Below are 20,870 nucleotides of genomic sequence, written 5' to 3'. Positions count from 1 at the left end.
AATTAATTTCACATTTGCACATTTATTTTTATTTATCAAATACTGTAATGTTGATCATTAGGTATTATCCAGGATAACAGCATTTAGGAAGTTGTCCTCACAGATTTGGGTAAGGATTATATGCTTCAAGAACTAGTTTAATAACTATTACTCTATGATTTATTTGAGGGTGTAGCTGTTTTTCCTTCCTTCCTCCCTCCTCTTCTTTCTTCTTCCTCTTCTCTCTTTTTCTTTCTTTTGTACATCATTGATAATAAGAATGAAAACCAGCTCATGGCTTAGTTTTACTGCCTGTATTCCCATAAGGTTATGGATCGCATTGAAAGCTTTTGCCACTCTTGGCAATATGCAATATAGTCAAGGCAAAATAATTTGGAACTGTAACTGACTTTAGAGGCCGTTTAATTGGCAGGTTCCAAATTGTGCCCTCTGTAGTCCTACAGGTCCTATAGGCTCCCCACCTGCCCCAGTGGACAATGGAGCAGAATGGATGGGGATGCCTCCCTTGCCTGCACTTCAGCCAGCTTCCTGCTTTATCACTTCTGTTTTTGCACCCGGGTAAATTTTTGGTGGAAGAAAGGTGCTACATCTTAAAACAACAACAACAAAACAAAATGCCCCCCAAAACAAAAAACAAGCAATACAAAACAAAAAAAATTAAAAACCAGTTTGAAAACTGGTTCTCCAACTCCTTTAATTTTCTGCATGGGAGCAAACTTTATATTTCCAGATGTAAAATAAAGGTAAAAGTTTTGTGCTTAGTATATATTTTAATGTCTCATCTGATATACCCTCATCTTGAACTTAACTCTCTTTAATTTGAATGTTTTCTGTATTGTGACTTTAAAGATGATCCTAGGATCCCAGATCCTCTTTTTTGTAGGACTCCGTGTAAAGAATATTCTGAGAGGAGTCTTAACTACACATTTTTGGGCAGAATAGGAAGTTGCCTTCATAGCAGCTCTCATCAGTTGGTGATGGATGGCTACAGTTCTTGTTTCAATGGGTTTTGAGACCCTGTCTGGATTCAGCAGGAGACAGTGTCATGATCCATTAGTGGTGTGTAGCATAAGCCCCTAAATGGGAAGACGCATCTCTGTAAAGGGCACCAACCTCTTCTTTTTAAGAGCCTATAAGCATAAAATATTGGCTATTTCTTCCTAGACATTGTGTTGTTCATCTTGAAATCATGGATGCTCTAAAGAAGGCAGAAGGAAAAACACAAAAGATGGAAGAAGCTGGAAAGTTTCTTCTTACTGTTCCCTGCCTCAAGAACAGGGGAAAGAACAAATGGTTACATTTCTTTGTTTGTAGAGAACATGATATAGTAACAGTAGTCCATTTTTTGAAGATAATGGCCCCCAATTTTTAACACACTTACGAAAATGGTAATGAAATCGAAAACATTCCTAGCACTTTTTTTTTAATCCTTCAGGATTTGGCTCAAAGGGCATGCGAAAAATTCAACTGAAAAATCCCAAGCAAGCTGCCTGAATTTCCCTGTATATTCCTGTTCTACATCCTATAAAGGACCAGGCAAACCAAATTAGTGGGTTTTTGGTGAGTACACTCCCAGTGTTCTTTTCTTCTTTGCTTAAAGAAAACCTTAAATATCCATTCCTATCAACCAGGATATCTGCTGCTTAGACAATATGTATCCGGTGTATGTTTATATGACAATCTTGGTGGTTTATATGACCTGATGGGTCATCTTAAACCCACAATAGAAATGCTTATTTCTTTGTTCAGTTTATATCTTTGTGGCTGGAGAGGAAAAATTTCTACCACTTTCTGTATGTGTGAGCATCTTTGGAGTTAAAAGACAAGGAATAATTATGAATTGCTTATAAATTGTCTCTTAACACCACCCAAAAAGAAGTCAAGGTTATTTCCATCGAGTGGTCTTCCAGAAGTGTTGGGCACAAGAAAGGGTCCTTTGCACAAGCTAGAAGAGACGCTCGTCTGTTCTTGAACAGTCCTCATGACATTCTCTAATTTCTGTTTCCTCACCTTCATATAAGGTAAAAATAACTGTCATGTCAGACTCTCCAGACCTTGGCAATCCAGTGAATTACAACCCATGTAAATGCACTCTGCCAAGGACATAATTCTCTACAGATAGAAGGTACTAGTATTGTGGGTGACAGTCCTGCCTGTGTGGGGAGCATGAAAGAAAGAGGCTGAACCTTGGACGGACGGTCCTCCCCAGCCCCAGCCACAGCTACAGCCCTCACTAAGCTCCAAAAGGTAGAGACAGTAAATCCTTGAATGTCAGGGAGGTGGTGCTAGGGTGACAGTGACCTACCCAACAACTTACCTCCCTGCGCTACCCCCCCACCCCCAAGTTCCTTATTTTCTTGTCCTCTAGGTTGGGATCTGGACTTAATCTACTGAATTCAGGGACTCTGAGAACTTTTTTTTTTTTAAAAAAAAGCATATTCATTAAAGAAAACCTGGAAATTGAAAGTATGAAATTGCTTATAGGGACGCCTGGGTGGCTCAGTCAATTAAGTGTCTGCCTTCAGCTCAGGTTATGATCTCAGGGTCCCGGGGATTGAGCCCGGCATCGGGCTCTCTGCTCAGCAGGGAGTCTGCTTCTCCCTCTCCCGCTCCCCCCTGCTTGTGCTCTCTCTCTTTCAAATAAATAAATAAAATCTTTTAAAAAGAGAAAAAGAAATTGATTATAATCTCACAATCCAAAGATAACCACAGTTAACATTATGGTATATTTATTCCTTTTCTGTTTTTTAAAATATTTCACATATATTCTAAAATATCACTTAACAAGTTTAACGTAGTTGAGAACATGAGATAGATATTTTGGCCTACAACTATGCCATAATTTATTTAGCCATTTCTGTACTGTTGTACATTATGTTTGTTGCATTCACATATAAATTGTACTATTATGTTCATTACATTATAAATATCACTATAGTGAACATAACTTGACTGTGAGTTTTATTTGTGTCTGATTATTTTCTTGAGGTAAATTTCTATCCATGGAATCATTGGGCTAATGAAAATGAACTATTTTTAATGAACATTGTGAAGCTCTTAATATTGTCAAACTGTCATCCAGAAACATCTCAAATTATACTTGCCCCCCCATTTCTCTTCACCCATTGTATATGACAATGTTCATTTCATGCATACGTGTAAAGATTGAGTTCTGTCGCTTTAAGGTTTAACATCTATTTCTACAGAAGCTCAGGAAATAAAAACCTCTTTCCTCCCCCCTATCCCTACCCCAGTCCAGTCCTAACCAATATCAGGTTCCTAAAGTAGAAGATAATGCCATCCAATTGCCACTGTGCCCCCACCTCCATCTCTTGGATCTGCTTATGGGGAAAAGCATATATGAGGCTTGCATTCATTCCCTTGGTAGTTGTTGTCACCACTTTTGTTCGTTTCTGTACAGTGTGCTTCAGGAGAACAAGAGAAGATCTTTTCATTGTCTACGAGAAGCCTAATTCAGTTGATGAGTCCAAACAAACGGCAAACTAAAAAATATTTAACCTTGGACAGGTTACTTAACTTCTCAAGGCCTGTTTCTTCTTCTTTAAAGTGAGAGGCTCAATATATCTGTATCTAACGAGTGTCTGAGGTGGTTTTTAGTAAACATATGTGAATACGCAAGGTGGTGGAAACAACAAGGAAGAAGATGACGTAGATAACCTAAACTTAACTGAACAACATGATGTGTTGTATAACTTCCATTATCCAGCAATGAAAGCACATCTGTTCTTTAAGAAAGAAAAGTTTCCCTGCATTTTAAATAGTAGGAAAAGTTTTCAAGTTAAGGGAAACTCCTTCAAGATGGCCTCTACAGTTTCTTTTAGCTCTAATATCTATAATTCATGAGAAATGAATAAAATACCAAAAGCTGAGGACTCCTAAAGCGAAAGAATGGTCAATGGACCTCACAGAGAGCTTTGTAGAATCATGACTAGAATTTTATTTATTTTCTAAGTGATTTTTGAAAAGATTTTATGTATTTATTTGAGAGAGAGAGAGTACAAGCAGGGAGAGTGGGAGCAGGGAGCTTGATGCGGGGCTCAATCCCAGGACCCTGGGATCATGACCTGAGCCAAAGGCAGACACTTAACCTACTGAGCCACCGAGCTGCCCCATGACTAGAATTTTAAAGTAATAGAATCTACAGATCAGTTCTGTCTAATCTTCATCCTCACCCTGGCACCAGTTGCCCCCAAACACACACCCAAAGGGAAAGTCTACACTTGTACCGTTAATGGATTTTAATCAGATTTTCAAACTCTGGAACACACCAAAAGGTTTCAGGAATAACTGAGTTTATGAATATTTGGCTATCCTTCGGCATTACCAGAAATTAATATTGTATGACTCAACTACTGAGCTATACTGAGCAATTTCAGGAGACCTAGCCAAAGTTTGGCAAGAAAGTCTGCCACTGGCTAATTGATCTTGCTCTCTGATGTAGATTGTCCTTTGCATATTAACACAGAGTAGTATTTGTTGGATATTTCATAAATATTTGTTGGAGTCCTCTCTACTCAGATTCTGTGCCACTTTAATACTGTTTGTTTTGTGCTTAAAAAAATTATTTTTACATAATGTTGGAACAAACGTCCGAAATCTAAAAGCATGAAGAGATTATAATACTTCCTCAGACTAGCTCTAATCTTTTTTTTTCTTTTAAAGATTTTATTTATTTGAGAGAGTGAGAATGAGAGAGAGAGAGAGAGAGTACATGAGAGGGGGGAGGGTCAGAGGGAGAAGCAGGCTCCCCGTGGAGCAGGGAGCCCAATGCGGGACTCGATCCCGGGACTCCGGGATCATGACCTGAGCCGAAAGCAGTCGCTTAACCAACTGAGCCACCCCGGCGCCCAGACTAGCTCTAATCTTAACCTTGGAATAAGGACACTCTTTGACTAGATTGCACAGAGTTAAAAAGTCTCATTAGGTAAAAAGCTAATAGATTGGTCGTTTGTCTCTCTTTGCAATTTGAATTGTGGACATGAGAAAAAAGAAGCTGTGTAACCTTAGAATATCATTTTTCTAATTTTTTCTTAAAAGCTGCATTCCTTCCTCCTTTTTATTCCGTATATTAACTCTGCTGGTTTTCCATGACTTTTTTTTACTGTGGTAAAATATGCATGATAACCATTTTTAGGTGTGCAGTTCAGAAGCACTAAATACATTCACATTATTGTACAAATTGTACACACCATCCATCTCCAGAACTTTCTCATCTTCCCAAACTGAAACTTTGTACCCCTTAAACAATAACTCCCATTTCTCCCTCTCCACCAGCTCTTGTCAACCACCATTTTACTTTCTGTCTGTAAGAATTTGACTATTCCAGGTACCTCGTGTAAGTTATTATATATTATTTGTCCTTTGGGCCTGGCTTATTTCAGTTAGCATAATGCCCTTATGGTTCATCCATGTGATAGCATGTGTTGTAATTTCCTTCCTTTTAAAGACTCATGATATTCCATTGTCTATATATGCCACATTTTGCTTATCCATTCATGCATCAAAGAACATTTGGGTTATTTCCATCTTTTGGCTATGTGAATAATACTGCCATGATCATGGGTGTACCTTTAGTTGTTTGAATTCCTGCTTTCAATTCTTTAGGGTATAAACCTCATAGTGAATTGGTCGATCATATGCTAATTCTATATGTAAGCTTTTGCAGAACCCCCATACTGTTTGCCACAGCAGCTACACAATTTTACATTCCCACCAGCAACATTCCCAATCCACGTCCGTGCCCACATGTATTTTCTCTGTGTGTGTGTTTTTTTATAATAGCCATGCTATGAGTAGTATGTCATGGTGGTTTTGATTTGCATTTCCCTAATGATTACTGATGAGCATCTTTTCATAAGCCTGTTGACTATTTTTTGTTTGTTGTTGTTGCATTGTAGGAGTTCTTTATACCCTCTGGGTATTAATTCCTTAATATTTTAAGGAATTGTTTTCCCCCATTCCATGGGTTGCCTTTTCACTCAGCTAATAGTGTCCTTGAATTCATAAAAGTTTTCCATTTTGATGGAGTCCGATTTATCTATTTTCCTTTTGCCACCTGTGCTTTTGGTGTCTTATCCAAGAAATTAATGCTAAATTAAGGTCATGATTTTCTATACTTTACAGAAATATAAAACTAGATTATATATATTTTTCTTCTAAGAGTTTAATAGTTCTAGCTCTTACATTTAGGTCTTTGATCCATTTGGAGTCAGTTTTTGTATCTGGTGTATGGTAAGGACCAGGGTTCCCTTTAAAGAGGTACTTTTCAGTCCCATCCAGTCTCAGTAGATGTGTGTCAGCCCGTTAAGCAGATGGTACACATATTCTCACCTAATGCTCATCCTCACTTACTTTTCTTCCTAGTGTAGGCTTAGGTGGTTTCCCAACAGACAGGTGAGAGAAAGCTGAAGCAATTAGGGACCGAACAGCTCAGCTGGCTCAGCTCTGGTAACTAGGAGACAGCTGTGAGGCGGCTGCTGGGATCAGCAAGCGTGTGGATGTAAACATGCTTGATGAAATCCCCGGCAAAAGAACAGCAGAGCTCGATAGCATTTTAGGCTAAGAAGAAAAAAGGATGTGTGTGTGCACGTGTATATATTTGGCAGCACAGGGAAAGAGAGGGGACACTCCACACTGAATCTGGCTGTGAATTGTGAGCTACAGTAAACATTTATTTATTTTTCTACACAAATAGATTTCTGTCTGTGTTGCTTTAGATGAAACCAAACTAGATTAGCCACAGTTACATGGGCAAACTGTGTTTCCAGTTATCCTGGTGCTGTTTTATTGTGGACAGAACCTAGGTGTGCTTACAGTAGGAAATGTGAAGTTCTGCTTGGCCTTCACTGGCAGAATCTTGAGAAGTAAGAAGAAAATCTCAGTCTGGGTAAGCTGCCTCACCTAGTATCACCAAGACCAAAGGTCTGTGGTGGACTGGCGGCTCTCACAGGGGCTTGGAGATAAGCACGCCACATTAAGCCGCACTAACGTAACTCACGGTGGCAGGATCCTCCACATGCATTCGATTCTTGGCCTTAGAACACAGTATTTGGCAGTTGGGTGTCCAAATTGCCAATACATTCTTGTTAAATCTACTAAGGCTCTGGCTTCAGAAACTATGAGAAACAAACTGTGACCCAGTCTGCCCTCTCTCTCGGATTTCATGGGGGACTGATTTATGAGGGATAAACTGTTTGCTGTCGTAGGGCCTCATTTTCTCTTTGCCATAAAAGGGGATTTGGAGAAAAAGGAAATAAGCTAATTAAATTTTCTGATCTAGAGTGGGATAAGATAAGCCATGCTTTCTAAAAGCAGTTTGCAAGACTGGTATACTATATTTCCCTTGGAGCATTAAAGTCATTTCACACCTTATTAACTCAAAGAATATCCACTATTTCTCTGTGGACTGGGAATACATGGCTAGCTCAAATTGGGCATTTTTACCAGTATGTTCATTTTTCAATTGAAATTTTAACTCCAAGGGCACACAGTGAAATTACAGAGTATGTGAGACATGAATGGCAATTATGTCTACAAAAATGATCCCAGGGAGTTTAATACACCTGGAAAATCATAAGCTTCCTCACACTTGAAAATTTCATTCTAAATGCTCTAGGCCCAGTAAAACCCTATATATTTTCTGTTCATTTCTATTCTTAAAATCTAAGTCTATATTTTATGAATTTCTTTAACTAATATGGTTGTGCTTCTGTGGAACTTTTATAGCCTATGGAACTTTTATGTAAATTTCCAACTAACTTTAACTGCCTAGTTAAATTATAGACATTGGGAAAACTGGTTCTCCTTCCCCTCGCTCTCTCTTGCCTTCCTTCTTTTAATAAATATCTTTCCTCAGAGTAGAGCAACATTGTATCTTTCCAAATATCTACAAATTCTACCTCGAAAAATTATAAATATAGCATTTAAATAATTTATAATCGACAATCTCTCTTCCCTACCCTAGTTTTAAACCATATCTTCCTATATTTTGTTCAAATGGTGACTACTCATTAAAAAGTAGGGGGTGTGTGTGTGTGTGTGTGTGTGTGTGTGTGTGTGTGTGTGTGTTACTTAAACAAGGATTAAAGCAAATAGCTAATCACACAGTAGCACTGCTGTATCCCTGTATGTTACTCCAGGGTATTTATTAACCGAGGTGATTACATTTTGAAAACCAGGGCTATTAAATGAGAATTTGAGATGAGAGGAAAATAATTTTAAAAAATGGTGAGGGAACTATGAAAGAGGAGGAACAGTGGCAGGCAGTAGTGAATTTTTTCTCCCCCACTGAAACTAGAGGTCCCTGTGCTGCTTCCCCACTTTTGTCCGTCTGCAGTAAGAAGTGTCCCTGCGTGGCACACTCTCATGGAAAGGAGAAAGACAGATAGGGGAGTGACATTATTGGATTGCGAGCCTTGGATTTCACATATAAACATTTGTGAACTTCTGTGTTATATTCAGTATCAGATGAATTTGTGATCCATTTTCCAATTCATCAAGACGCCCTACTAATATGGTAGAGAACTGCCCCGGAGCAGAGCAGTACCAGGGAGAAAAGGACTGTCCCCCAGCCAGTGTTCGTGAGCTCAAGCGCTGTAACACCCAGCCTCTCGAAATACCTGCACGTCAAGGAGTGTTTGGAAACTGCCCTCACGGTCAGGCATGGTCTACACCTAGGCATAGACATCTCTACCAGATCCCTGAAACAATATAGTAGAAGCTAAGCATATCGGCTAATGCAGAAAAAAAGGAGGGTCGTTTAAGTTCTACAACTATCTGACTAGTGCCTACTTTACCAAGAAGTTTCTTTTTTTTTTCTTTTTTTAAAGATTTTATTTATTTAAAAAATTTTTTTATTTATTTGTCAGAGAGAACACAAGCAGGGGGAGCTGCAGGTGGAAGGAGAAGCAGGCTCCCTGCTGAGCAAGGAACCCCATGCGGGACTCAATCCCAGGACCCTGAGATCATGACCTGAGCCCAAGGCAGGCGCTTAACTGACTGAGCCACCCAGGCATTGCTACCAGGAAGTTTCTAAGGAGGTTAACATTTGCATCTAGTGTCGTCCATCAATGGGTTCCATGTAGCTTGGCCACTTGACGCTACTGTTGTCTAAGCTGCGTATCAGTAATGCCGGCCCCTGTCCCAAAGCTGGCTTATCCATTCCTTAATGGGCTCCTTTTGGTCACATGGACTGCCGCACAACACTTGGTATGGCTATTTGTACACAGTTCTGGATATAGGTAAACCACAGAAGTTAAATGTAAATAGCTAAATGGAAAAAATGTCCAAAGCAATTTGCTGGTACTTATATATGATAGTGAAATTCTCTTTGTAGCTTTATCTTACCATGTTTCTTACAAAAGACAGTGCTCATGTGCTCATTCATTGGTTTTTTTCATTCATTCATGCCTTTATTGGAACATCCCTCCATTCAGTGCTAGGTCCCGAGGATACCGAAATAAGCCTCCCTTTGGAAAGCTTCAATTACAGCTAATGAAATAAACCATATTGTTTTGATTTTTCTAATACATTTCAAACGGTATAGATTAAAGTAGAAATAGCCTAAAATATCTAAAATCCCTCCATAATAGAAAGTGAATTTTACTTTTTCTGTTATTAAAGGACCTCTCTCTCAGACGGTTCCTTTTCTTACTAAGTCTTTTTGAAAACTGAAAACCAAATGAAGTTGATAAAACATACCACAGTATTCACAAATACCCACCCAGAATGACTCAGATTCCTTCACACCAATGAACTCATGGTTCTTCCTTTCTTTTTCAAGTTTGTATAGTAAAGAATTAATCTATTGGGCATTAGGGTTTGACTTTAGCCATCCATTTGCTAGAAGGACCTGTTCAATAAACTATCATTTTTGTTTCCCACTGAAATGCGAAATAATAACATATGATAATAATAATGATAAACCCAACCATCACCAGAGGGAAAATGAAGCTAGAAAGCTGCGTAAAGGGAAAAGAACATTAAACATTTAATGGATAAAAAGAAAAAATGTTTTGATTAAAGATGCATTTTAATGCAAGCTGTCTTTGTCTCCCACTAGGAAGTACACTTCCTTTTACATTTTTTTCTCACAAAGAGCCTATTACAGTCATATTGTCAAGAAACAGAAATACCCCACGTTCAACTTAAACATTGAGGAGATAGTAATCCATGTCTTACTCGATGTTGAGAGTATTCCTGGCCAAATGCGAGTTCACTGCAACTATTGCCTTGAGTACTGGTCCGTGAACTACAAGGACATCGACGTTAAACAGGATCTGGTTTTTTTTTTTTTTTTTCCTGTGGGAGCAGATAATGTTTCATAGTCACCACCGAAATGACTAATGTTAACCAAATAAATCAGAAGGTCACACCTAACACTGAAGCTAATGTTTGACTGTGTCACTCTATTTCAGAGTCTTTGTTCCAAGACAGGCAGTATGCTTGTGACTTTTCTTACAAAGAGACCTAGGATATTCGTGTATAGTATATCTGGTATACCACCAGGAGGTAATAAAAGAACACATCCTGTAGAGCATGTACTCTGGTATAACATGACATAGCAATAATAGACCATACTATTACTCTATAACTACTACTTGCAAACCACTAATACCATTTTCAGTTGGTGGGGAAAGAAAAGCATTTACATATCATTATAAAGACTGTGTCAGCTTATTTTTGAGAAAGTTTACTTTCTAAATCTGTTTTGAGATAAATTCAAGAAACTGAAGGAATGAAAAATACCCTTTGCACACAAATTTTAGAATTTTTTAAAAGCCCATCCATACATCTGGAACTCTGCTGTATTTGACTGCCTGGGTTTGGTTTCGTTTTGAATATAAACAGACTAGCATCAAATAAAAGTTAAAACTAGAGACTATCACCCCAAAGATAAAGGCTTCTCTATTAAATTATAATCCTGAATTTACCACTAATTGTGATTTTGAGCTTAAGCACATGATCACCCTTTTTCTCAGTCTCTCCATCAGGAAAATGGGACTGATCCTTTTACACGGTATTGTAGGTATATATGGATACATAGGGAAGGTCATATGTAGGGAGAAATCTGTCTTTCAGTAACTTCAATCATATTCTAAAAGACATAGAGGACTTCCTTTCTAAAGGAACTCTAGGATTAATCCCTTTGTGAATTAAAGAATATTTTTATAATAAAAATGACCATCCCTTAAATTACCAGTTCTTAAATTCAAATGGTGGCACATAAGAGTTTTTCTGAGACTATTGTGCTCAGGTTACTGTCTTAAGCTTGTGTTAGTAATTTTAATATCTGATAGTTAGCAAACAATATTAAGGCCTATTACATTCAATGAGTAGGCACAAAGCATTAGTGTAGGTATACTTAGTAGTAATAAAAAAATATAATACACGTAATTGGACAAATATCAAAAAGAACATGTTCACTTTTTGCATTATCATTAGCTTTAAAATGCATCGTTACAACCACATATTTCACATGTAGTGTCTCTTGTTTTTAAGATTTTATTTATTTGAGGGCGCCTGGGTGGCTCAGTTGGTTAAGCGACTGCCTTCGGCTCAGGTCATGATTCTGGAGTCCCGGGATCGAGTCCCACATCGGGCTCCCCGCTCAGCAGGGAGTCTGCTTCTCCCTCTGACCCTCTTCCCTCTCGTGCTCTCTTTCTCTCTCTCTCAAATGAATAAATAAAATCTTAAAAAAAAAAAGATTTTATTTATTTGAGAGAGAGAGAACGTGCACATGAGCGAAGGGGAAGAGCAGAAGGAGAGGGAGAAGCAGGCTTCCTGCTGAGCAGGGAGCCTGACACGGGGCTTGATTCCAGGACCCTGAGATCATGACCTGAGTCGGAGGCAGACGCTCAACCAACTGAGCCACCCAGGCGCCCCTCACGTGTAATGTCTTAAAGCACTTTCCCATATGGAGAAGGCAGTATCTACATTAAGTTCCCTTCCAATTTGTCCATGCAAATTTGGGAGCAGTGTCCCTCAAACTCTTTCGCTTTTAAAATTATATTATCAAGCAGAAAACGTGTGACTCTGAACTGTGGCTATATAGTTCTCTACAAAGAGAACATTCTTGAAACACATCTGCTTTGCCCAACTGAAACAACATAATGATGATGGGATTTGAGCATTTACCTCAGCTAGGTACCTTTCTAGGTGCTTCATATGTATTATCTCATTTAATTCTGACAGCATCAGGAGGTCTATTTTCACCCTTTCATAGGGGCTGAGACTGAGGCTCGGGGAGACAAAGTGACTTGTGTGATGGCACTTATTTCTCAAGTTGGTGGAGCCAGGCTATGAAGCCGGGCAGTCTGGCTCCAGAGCCTGGCGGTGTCACCACCATTCCTGTGGGAGCCTCACCGCAGTCCCATCTTCTTACTGATGCATCTGGATTATGTGAATTCTAGTCCTTAGACACGTTTCCACCTAAGAACTGAATTCGATAGATTTTTTTAAATCTAGAGAGAACAATTTGAACGTGTTTACTACTTTGCAAAGGGCCAGAAACAGGCTATGGAGCTGACTGTGGAACTCTGAAAGTGCAGGGAAGGGGTGGGGAGGGTGGGGAGGTGCGCTGAGGCATACGGTGGAAGGGGTCTGGGCTTGGGCCTCCTTGAACCAATGTCCATTTTGCACTGATCATGGGTTTACTCTGGTAAGAACTGATTATCGCTAACCCTGCTATCACTAAGGAAATCTCAAAAACATACAGAGTAATAAAGTACCACGGTAGGAGGAGCTTGGGTTTGTCGTCAGCTAAGTTTCAATTCTGAGTGATCTTAGGTGAGCTATTTGATCTGAACTTCAAGCGCCTGGTCTTTAAAAGGGGGCAGTAACAGCTAACAGTTAGATGACTTACTGTCATAGAGCTCCACAGGTAAAGAGCTGGGGCTCAAACCCAGGAAATCTGACCCTAGAGCAGGGGGCTTTTGCTGTGAAGGGCCAGATAGTAAATATTTTAGGTTTTGCAGGCCATGCTGCCTCTGCGGCAGCAACTCAACTCTGCCATTGTAGCATGAAGCTAAGAACAGCCACCCGGTTGACTTGGGCCCATGGGCTGTGCTTTGCCTATCCTCCCTGCTGTAGAGCCCACATTGTAAACTTCAACTCATAGGAATGGCACAAAACATCAATTATCTTCCTAAAGGCATATGATACACATAATAGGTGCTCAAAAATGGCAGCTATTGTTAACTCAGGGGTCTTTAAACGTTACGGAAACTCATCGAGATACTATTTCTAGTCCATCTCTTTCCCTCTAGAGAGGGCTTGCATCTAAGTCCTGTTTCTCTCTCAGTGCTGCTCTCTTCTTGGCATGTAAGTGAAGCACACTCTACCACCACTTTTCTGGAAATACTAGACATGCTGGGGAGTGGTGTCCAGCTCCGAAATCCCCACTGTACTAAGGGACCACAGTCAACAGAGGGTGTGTGTCACAAAGATGCTCAATAAAATGGATTTTGGTTTTTATGATTTTAATGAATTCATTGGATTACAACATCATTATGTATATATTAGGTTTGTACTAAGGTGATATATGCTAATATATTAGTTCTAAGTATAGGAGGATAAGAAGAGCTTCAGTCTTGCAGAATTTCCAACAGTATCATATTGTAAAGCAGATACGTGTAGATTTTCAGTCCTTGTTATGGCCGGGCGACTGCCTGGGTGATGTTTTGATCCATGGTCTTTGTTGCTGGTACACTTGATTAAGCCATTGTCATAGCTTTGGCACTGAATAAAATGTTGAAAGGACATATGTGACCTACAGTTCATTCATCTTATGTGGCCACCCATCTTTGCTCTTGGTTTCACTCAGTGCTCTTTCCTTCTTCGTCTACCCTTGGTAGACTAGGAACCCCAAGGACTGTGCAGTAGTCACCACCGTATCGCCAAGACCTGGCACAGCCTGGCACACAGCCACGTGTCGGTCATCGTTTGAATGAATGAGTGAATGAATGAATGCATACATAAATATTGCTGAATCATCTATTCCATCAGATCATTGCCTCTTGCCTAAGGGGTATAGATGTTGCTAGTAGTACCAATGAATTTGCTGTTCCAGAAGAGTATTTTTAGTGACTGTTCATAGTATGTCTTTTAAAAAAACAAAACTCTGAATCTTAACTAAGGCTTTCTACATTATTAAAGAAACCAGCAGTGACATTTGAGAAGGGTCTGGGTCTTAAAAACCAGATGCCAGCAGCAGTTTTCCCCACGCCCGTGTAGCAGAGAGGTCTGAGTTTAAATGAGGCACTTCTATAGCTTGGCAGATCCTCAGGCTGATTTCAGAAGTAGTGTTTGTGGGACCCACGCCTGTCGGCCTGACTGTGAGGACAAATCAGTTTGATAAGAGAATCCATCTGATAGGGCTGTATGGTGGTAGTTGCTTGGTTTGAAGAATTAAACAATTAAATGAGTAGTTTGGTGTCAGAGATACACTGGACGTTGAAGGATGTTGCGCATTTCTCAGTCTCGACAGCTTTGACGGTAAGAGCCAGATGAAGAAGCCAAGTCCATGCCGGGAGTGGCAAGTATAATACAACAACTTCCTCTCTTACTATTTAATTAATACCTGCCATGTGCAAGTACATAATCTGGTTATCACTCCAGGATAGTCAGACTCGGGGCACCTGGGTGGCTCTGTCGGTTAAGCGTCTGTCTTCGGCTCAGGTCATGATCCCAGGGTCCTGAGATCGAGTCCTACACTAGGGTCCTGAGATCGAGTCCTACACTGGGCTCCTTGCTCAGCAGGGAGCCTGCTTTCCCGGCCCATCCCCCCACCACTCTTTCTCTCTCAAATGAATAAATTAAGATCTTTGGGGGGAAAAAAAGATAGACTTGATCTGGAATTCTCAACAGGGAGCAATTTTACCTGCCCCCTAGGGAACATTTTGGGTGGTCACACGTGGGAGGGGCGCGGGCATCAAGTTGGTGGGGGTTGGGGACGCTAGGACATGGTATAGTGCACTGGACAGCACCCCGCAACAAAAAATCATCACATCCCAAATGTCAACAGGGAACAAGGTTGAGAAACTTTGGATTAAAGGATACCAGAGGTCCCTTTGCAGCTCAGATTCTGGGATTTTATGAAATTAGATGGATCTATGTGAACGAATATTACAAATTGGAGAACACAACATTCTGTTATATGATAAAACGCACTGCTGCTTCTCCTTCGTACTTTTCCTCTGTCTCTGCCAGCCGGCCTTTCTGTTCCTTGCCAGATCCCTCAAAGATCTGGGTCAAAGGAGCCAAGATAAGGGGTGAGACTAGAAGTCCCTTCTGCTGCTTGTTTACAGTTTGGGAAAACATTAATCCAGGAGAAGGATGTGTGCCAACTTTGTGGGATTCATTTTTTTCGGCACTACCCCATCAACCTGTTGAGAAAAAACATACGAGTGTGTAATGTCTATTTAAAGGGAACCTGATAACAGATTCTTAACAGGTATTTGTGGGCTGCCAAACACGCATAGAAAACTCACTCCCACCACAAAAGCGGGTGGCTTTTCCCCATCTCGTGGTGTACAGCCAGCTCCCCTGGGAACCCACAGCAAAATGCCTCATTTTTGGCGATGTGTTGATAGAAATGCCTGGGAAAAGTGAGTCTCTTAGCTTTTGTTTCTGTTTATCAAACACAGTCATTCATTGAATGGTGTGCTTTGCCATCACAAAATCTGTACAAGCATCAACATAGTTTAAGACCCTTTGAGAATCAAGTCGTCTCAGCTGGGAGCTGACAGAGGTATGGCCCAGAATATTCTACCATTCTACTGCCTCTTTATCCTTTCGGGATTTTACCTAAATAAAAGAGAGTCATGGAAGGATTTTTTTTTTTTTTTAAGATTTTATTTATTTATGTGACAGAGAGAGAGACACAGCGAGAGAGGGAACACAAGCAGGGGGAGTGGGAGAGGGAGAAGCAGGCTTCCCGCGGAGCAGGGAGCCCGATGTGGGACTCGATCCCAGGACCCTGTGATCACGACCTGAGCCGAAGGCAGACGCTTAACGACTGAGCCACCCAGGTGCCCGTCATGGAAGGATTTTTATGTGTCGCAAGGGCCATGTCTTCAAATAGCATGAGGTTGCTGGTGGGGATGGGGTGGGGGGAGCCTGTGCTAGCATCGTCAACTTATTATTTGGGCCTCCAGGTAAATTCCAAGTATTCTGCCTCCATTTTGAGTGGAACTCCTTTAGCGCTTTCCAAACTCTGAGGTAACAGAAATGTCCCAGTGCCAGAGGCCTGCCTGGTGGTGGGAGTGTTCTCTGTTATTTATTCTAATGGGTGGTGGTAACATGGGCCCAGGGCAGTACAATAACCACTCGGGGTGAGGCCAAACCTTGGAAGCTTTGTGCAGAAGCCTGGCTTTCGATATTTTCCCCTCTTGATTTGTGGTATTAAATATTACTTAATCCCGGAACCAATCCTCTGAAATGGGTGCTTTTACTAGAACCATCCTGGACCTATGGGCATGGAGCTGAGGTAATTTGCCTCATATGACAGTGGTACAGTCATGATTTGAACTCCTATTTCTTTGACTCCAAAGTCTTCACTCTTCCAGAATCTTCCAGTATGTTATGTATTTTATTACATTGTACAGTTTATTTTGCCTGTCTGCTAAGCTATGCCTAAGAAGTGACTATTAGTAAAGACAAGATTTTATGGTATAAATAAGGGACATCAAAATAGAAATCTAACCACAGAGATAGAATTACCTCTTGGATAAATACATTCTAAAACCTTCCACTGAACTAAGTTCCATCTGGTGCTGGAAGACACTGCTTACCACTGGATATGATCTTCAAATTGCAATGTGTCCATTCGTCAGTAAATAAAACTCTCCTGTGATTTCCAAATTGCACATTAATCTCAAGTACATGATGTACGTGCATGCACACACACACACACGCATCTCTACAGCTGTGAACCAGAGGTAACTAGTAGTTTAGATAATTCTAGAGTATACTCATGCTGTTTTCTGGCTGGCAAACATTGGAAATACTTTCCCTGTACAGTGGTATTCCTTGCCCTCTAAAATGACCCAGTTCAAAGTTAAAATCTTAACCAAAAGATACTCTGAACCACTACTAAGAAGAGAATTTAAATCCTTGATTTACGTCTGCTTTAAGTCTGAGTTAGCCCTGAAATTTTATTTTACTCTGACAAGTTCAAACTTGGCCTAAAACAAAGACAACACAAACTCTAGCTAATACTTCAGAATAATGGCTGGATTTGAAAACATATTTTTCACTGTTTTATATGCCAAGCGGTGAATAAATGTTTCACATATATTGCCACGTTTGTAAGCCAGCAGCCTTCAATGAAGACAGATGCATTTTTAGTGTGTCCAAGGATGGTGTTGTGTTGGGAGGGTCCTGCCTCAGGGGACCTGGCATTCATGCGGATGACTGGACCTTTTGCATCCAGCGCAAGTCTCTTCAGGTTCCTTCTGGAAAAGCCTCTGCAAACTGCTGTAGCCAAAGTTTAGGTGAAAAACAGGCTTACACTTGGATGCCTGCGCCACATTGCCAGGGGAGAATTACACTGCCAGACAGCTTACCTGCTAGGAATGGAATCTGGGAGACTCTGGTACACCAGTCCACGCCAGAACGCGCAGGCTAGGCTTCCCATACTGCCTGGCTTGAAGCTGGCTGGGATAACCACTCGTTTCTTGTACATACAAGAATCCTACATAGGAGCAAGATTCTCACCACAAGTTCAAATATCTTTTTTTTTTTTTTTTTAAGTTTAAATTTCTTCTGCTAACAGTGTTTGAGCCCTTAGTGTGAGGTTCTGCGCTAGGAGCTTTATGTGGATCATTTCATTTACCCCTCGCCACGTCCCTGCCATCAGAATCACGTAGGGGCAGCCGTGGTGCAGACTCTAGGCTAGACGGGTCAGCACTCAAATATCAGCTCTGTGGCTCATGAACTGAGAATCTGCCTAAACTCTCTGTGCCTCGGTTTCCTTATCTGTAAGGTGGAGAACGTGATAGTATCCCACACAGACTTGGTGAGGATTGGAGCAAGTTAATGCATTTTATAAAGCGTTAAGCACACTGCCTGGCACATAATGGGCGTTCAATAAACATTACCTATTACTGTCACCATTTTAAAGATGAGAATATTGAGGCTTTAAGAGGTTAAGTGGCGGGCGCCTGGGTGGCTCAGTTGGTTGGGCGACTGCCTTCGGCTCGGGTCGTGGTCCTGGAGTCCCGGGATCGAGTCCCACGTCGGGCTCCCTGCTCAGTGGGGAGTCTGCTTCTCCCTCTGACCCTCTTCCCTCTCATGCTCTCACTCATTCTCTCTCAAATAAATAAATAAAATCTTTAAAAAAAAAAAAAAAAGAGGTTAAGTGGTTTTTCCCAGGGTTCACAACTGGTAAGCAGAGGAGCCGAGTTTAGGCCCTAGGTCTCTGACTCCAGAGACTGTGCATTTATTCAGCATACTAGGCAGCCTAAATCAGACTATCCATAACCTGTTTTTAAAACTATCTTACATTGGGGCACCTGGATGGCTCAGTCGGTTAAACGTCCGACTCTTGATTTCACCTCAGGTCATAATCTCAGGGTCATGAGACTGAGCCCCGCATCGGGCTCAGTGCAGAGCTGCTTGTTGAGATTCTTTGCCCCCCCCACTCCAGCCTCTCTCTCTAATAAATATATAAATGAAAGCTTAAAAAAAACCACTCTTATTGATAATTCTGTGCCATTTATCCAAATTTTTGTTGTTGTTTTTCACTCACAGACAAGATTCAGCTTATGAAATGTACTTATTACTCATTGTGTCCACTACCTCTACTACAAGAAGAATCTTATTTTTCAAAAGATAGTATTTCTCACTACTCAGACACCCCAACCCCAGATACACACATTTATATATACACTCCCATCCTTCCAAAGAAGGTATTCTAAACTTAATTTTTTAAAGCATAATAATGATGGTGGCTATGCTTTTTAATTTGGGAAACTATAGCCTTATTAGAAACAAATTGTTAATAATATTGAGGTACAACTCTTGAAGCAGTCTCTGGTCACTGAGTACAAATACAAGATGCCTTAATTCTTAGCTTTTTTATGATTTGAAGCATAATTCTTCTAAGTTCCATTAACTCCAAGGTAGGCTCCATGAGGATGAGGTCTACTGATATCTGGCACATAGTAGGTGCTCAATAAATATTTGCAGAATGAATGAATATAAATGATGAACACAAACCCTTCTGTGTTTGTGTCTCTTTAGAAATTATTTGAGGCGCCTGGGTAGTTCAGTCAGTTAAGTGTCTGCCTTCTGCTCAGGTTATGATCCCGGGGTCCTGGGATTGAGCCCCACGTTGGGCTCCCTGCTCAAGGAGTCTGCTTCTCCCTCTGCTTCTGCCCCTCCGCCTGCTTGTGCTCTCTCACTCTCTCAAATAAATAAATGAAATCTTTGAAAAAAAAATTATTGTGCACGTGTAAGTGTTGGAAGCTAAGCCACCCACCTTCACCAGATACCTCTTCTTCCAGGTCTCATAAATTTGACTGCACACTTAAATGGCAAACAACTTCGACTGGGGGGGGGAAAGGCAGATCAAGAAGACTGTCTTTAAAATATGTTAGAACTTAAAAGTTGGTCCTGAAATAAAGTCGCTCAGCATAGGAACCAAGGAAAAAGTGACCATAATACTTAGCAGTAGCAATCTATGCTACTTAGTCCGGGGGATGTTCTCTGTGCACCTCCTAGAGCAGAAGTCAGCAAACTTGGTCTATACCTAGCCAGACAGCAAATATTTTAGGCTTTGTGGGCCATATCATCTCTGAGCTATTTGACTCTGCCATTGTCCTACAAAAGCAACCATAGATAATATATATTTTTAAGGGTATGGCTGTGTTCTGATAAAACTTTTATTTATAAAAACAAATGGCAGGCTGTATTTGGCCCACGGCCGTAGTTGCCAGGCCCTTGGTCGAAATCTTGTCTAATTGTGATAAGTTAGGTATTCTGTTACATCTCAGAGAGAAGGGTCATATTAGATGTATTGTGCCCTTTTTTAAGGCATTAAACAAATCATATATCTCTTTTATATATCTAAGCATTTGGCCTTAAAAATTCATTGAGCAGCATACCATATAATTTGTTTAACTGTGGTAGTTAGACATAAAGATCAGGAGAATGGAGTTTGTAGATTTTCTTTCATTCAAGATTTTCTTGAATGTGTTAAACCTCCTCATTGTGCCATTTTTTTAATGGCCTCTAACAAAATCCTAATTTTATGGGATTTGATTTTTGTTCCTTTTGCATCTCTGAGCTTTCTCATTTTCTAAGTTTTTTTTTAATTGTAAAATATATATAACAAAATTAACCATTTTAACTTTTTTTTTTTTTAAGATTTTGTTTATTTATTTGACAGAGAGAGAGCACAAGCAGGGAGAGCTGCAGAGAGAGGGAGAAGCAGGCTCCCCGCTGAGCAGGGAGCCCGATGTGGGGCTTGATCCCAGGACCCTGGGATCATGACCTGAGCTGAAGGCAGCCACCCAACCAACTGAGCCACCCAGGCGCCCCGACCATTTTAACTCTTTTTAAACTATTTTTAAGTATACAGTTCAGTGACATAAGTACATTCACATGGTTGTGTAACCATCACCACCGTCCAACTCTAGAACTTTCTCATCATCCCTAATTGAAACTCCATAAACACTAATGCTCCCTTCTCCCCTCCCTCACCTCCAGGCAACCATGATTCTACTTTCTATCTCTATGAATTTGTCTATTCTAGGTACTTCATATAAGTGGAATCATACAATATTTGTCCTTTTGTGTCTGGGTTATTTCACTTAGCATAATGTCTTCATGGTGCATCCAAGTTGTAA

The 20,870-nt window shown here is 40.5% G+C and overlaps 1 long non-coding RNA gene across 1 annotated transcript in view; it reads left to right on the top strand.

Annotated features, from left to right (window-relative positions):
• Window positions 1–1,555, top strand: part of LOC141372593 (uncharacterized) — a 111,188-nt gene extending 109,633 nt beyond the window's left edge. Inside the window, exon 3 of the long non-coding RNA XR_012377890.1 lies at window positions 1,436–1,555. This is a non-coding gene — a long non-coding RNA (uncharacterized lncRNA). The remainder of the gene's footprint in view (window positions 1–1,435) is intronic.
• The last annotated feature ends 19,315 nt before the right edge of the window (window positions 1,556–20,870 follow it).

The sequence above is a fragment of the Callorhinus ursinus genome, unplaced genomic scaffold, assembly GCF_003265705.2.
Source record: "Callorhinus ursinus isolate GAN/ISIS: 27379988/994484 unplaced genomic scaffold, GSC_fseal_2.0 scaffold4, whole genome shotgun sequence".
Taxonomy (NCBI): Eukaryota; Metazoa; Chordata; class Mammalia; order Carnivora; family Otariidae; genus Callorhinus; species Callorhinus ursinus.
This window is presented reverse-complemented; position numbering and strand designations above follow the sequence as displayed.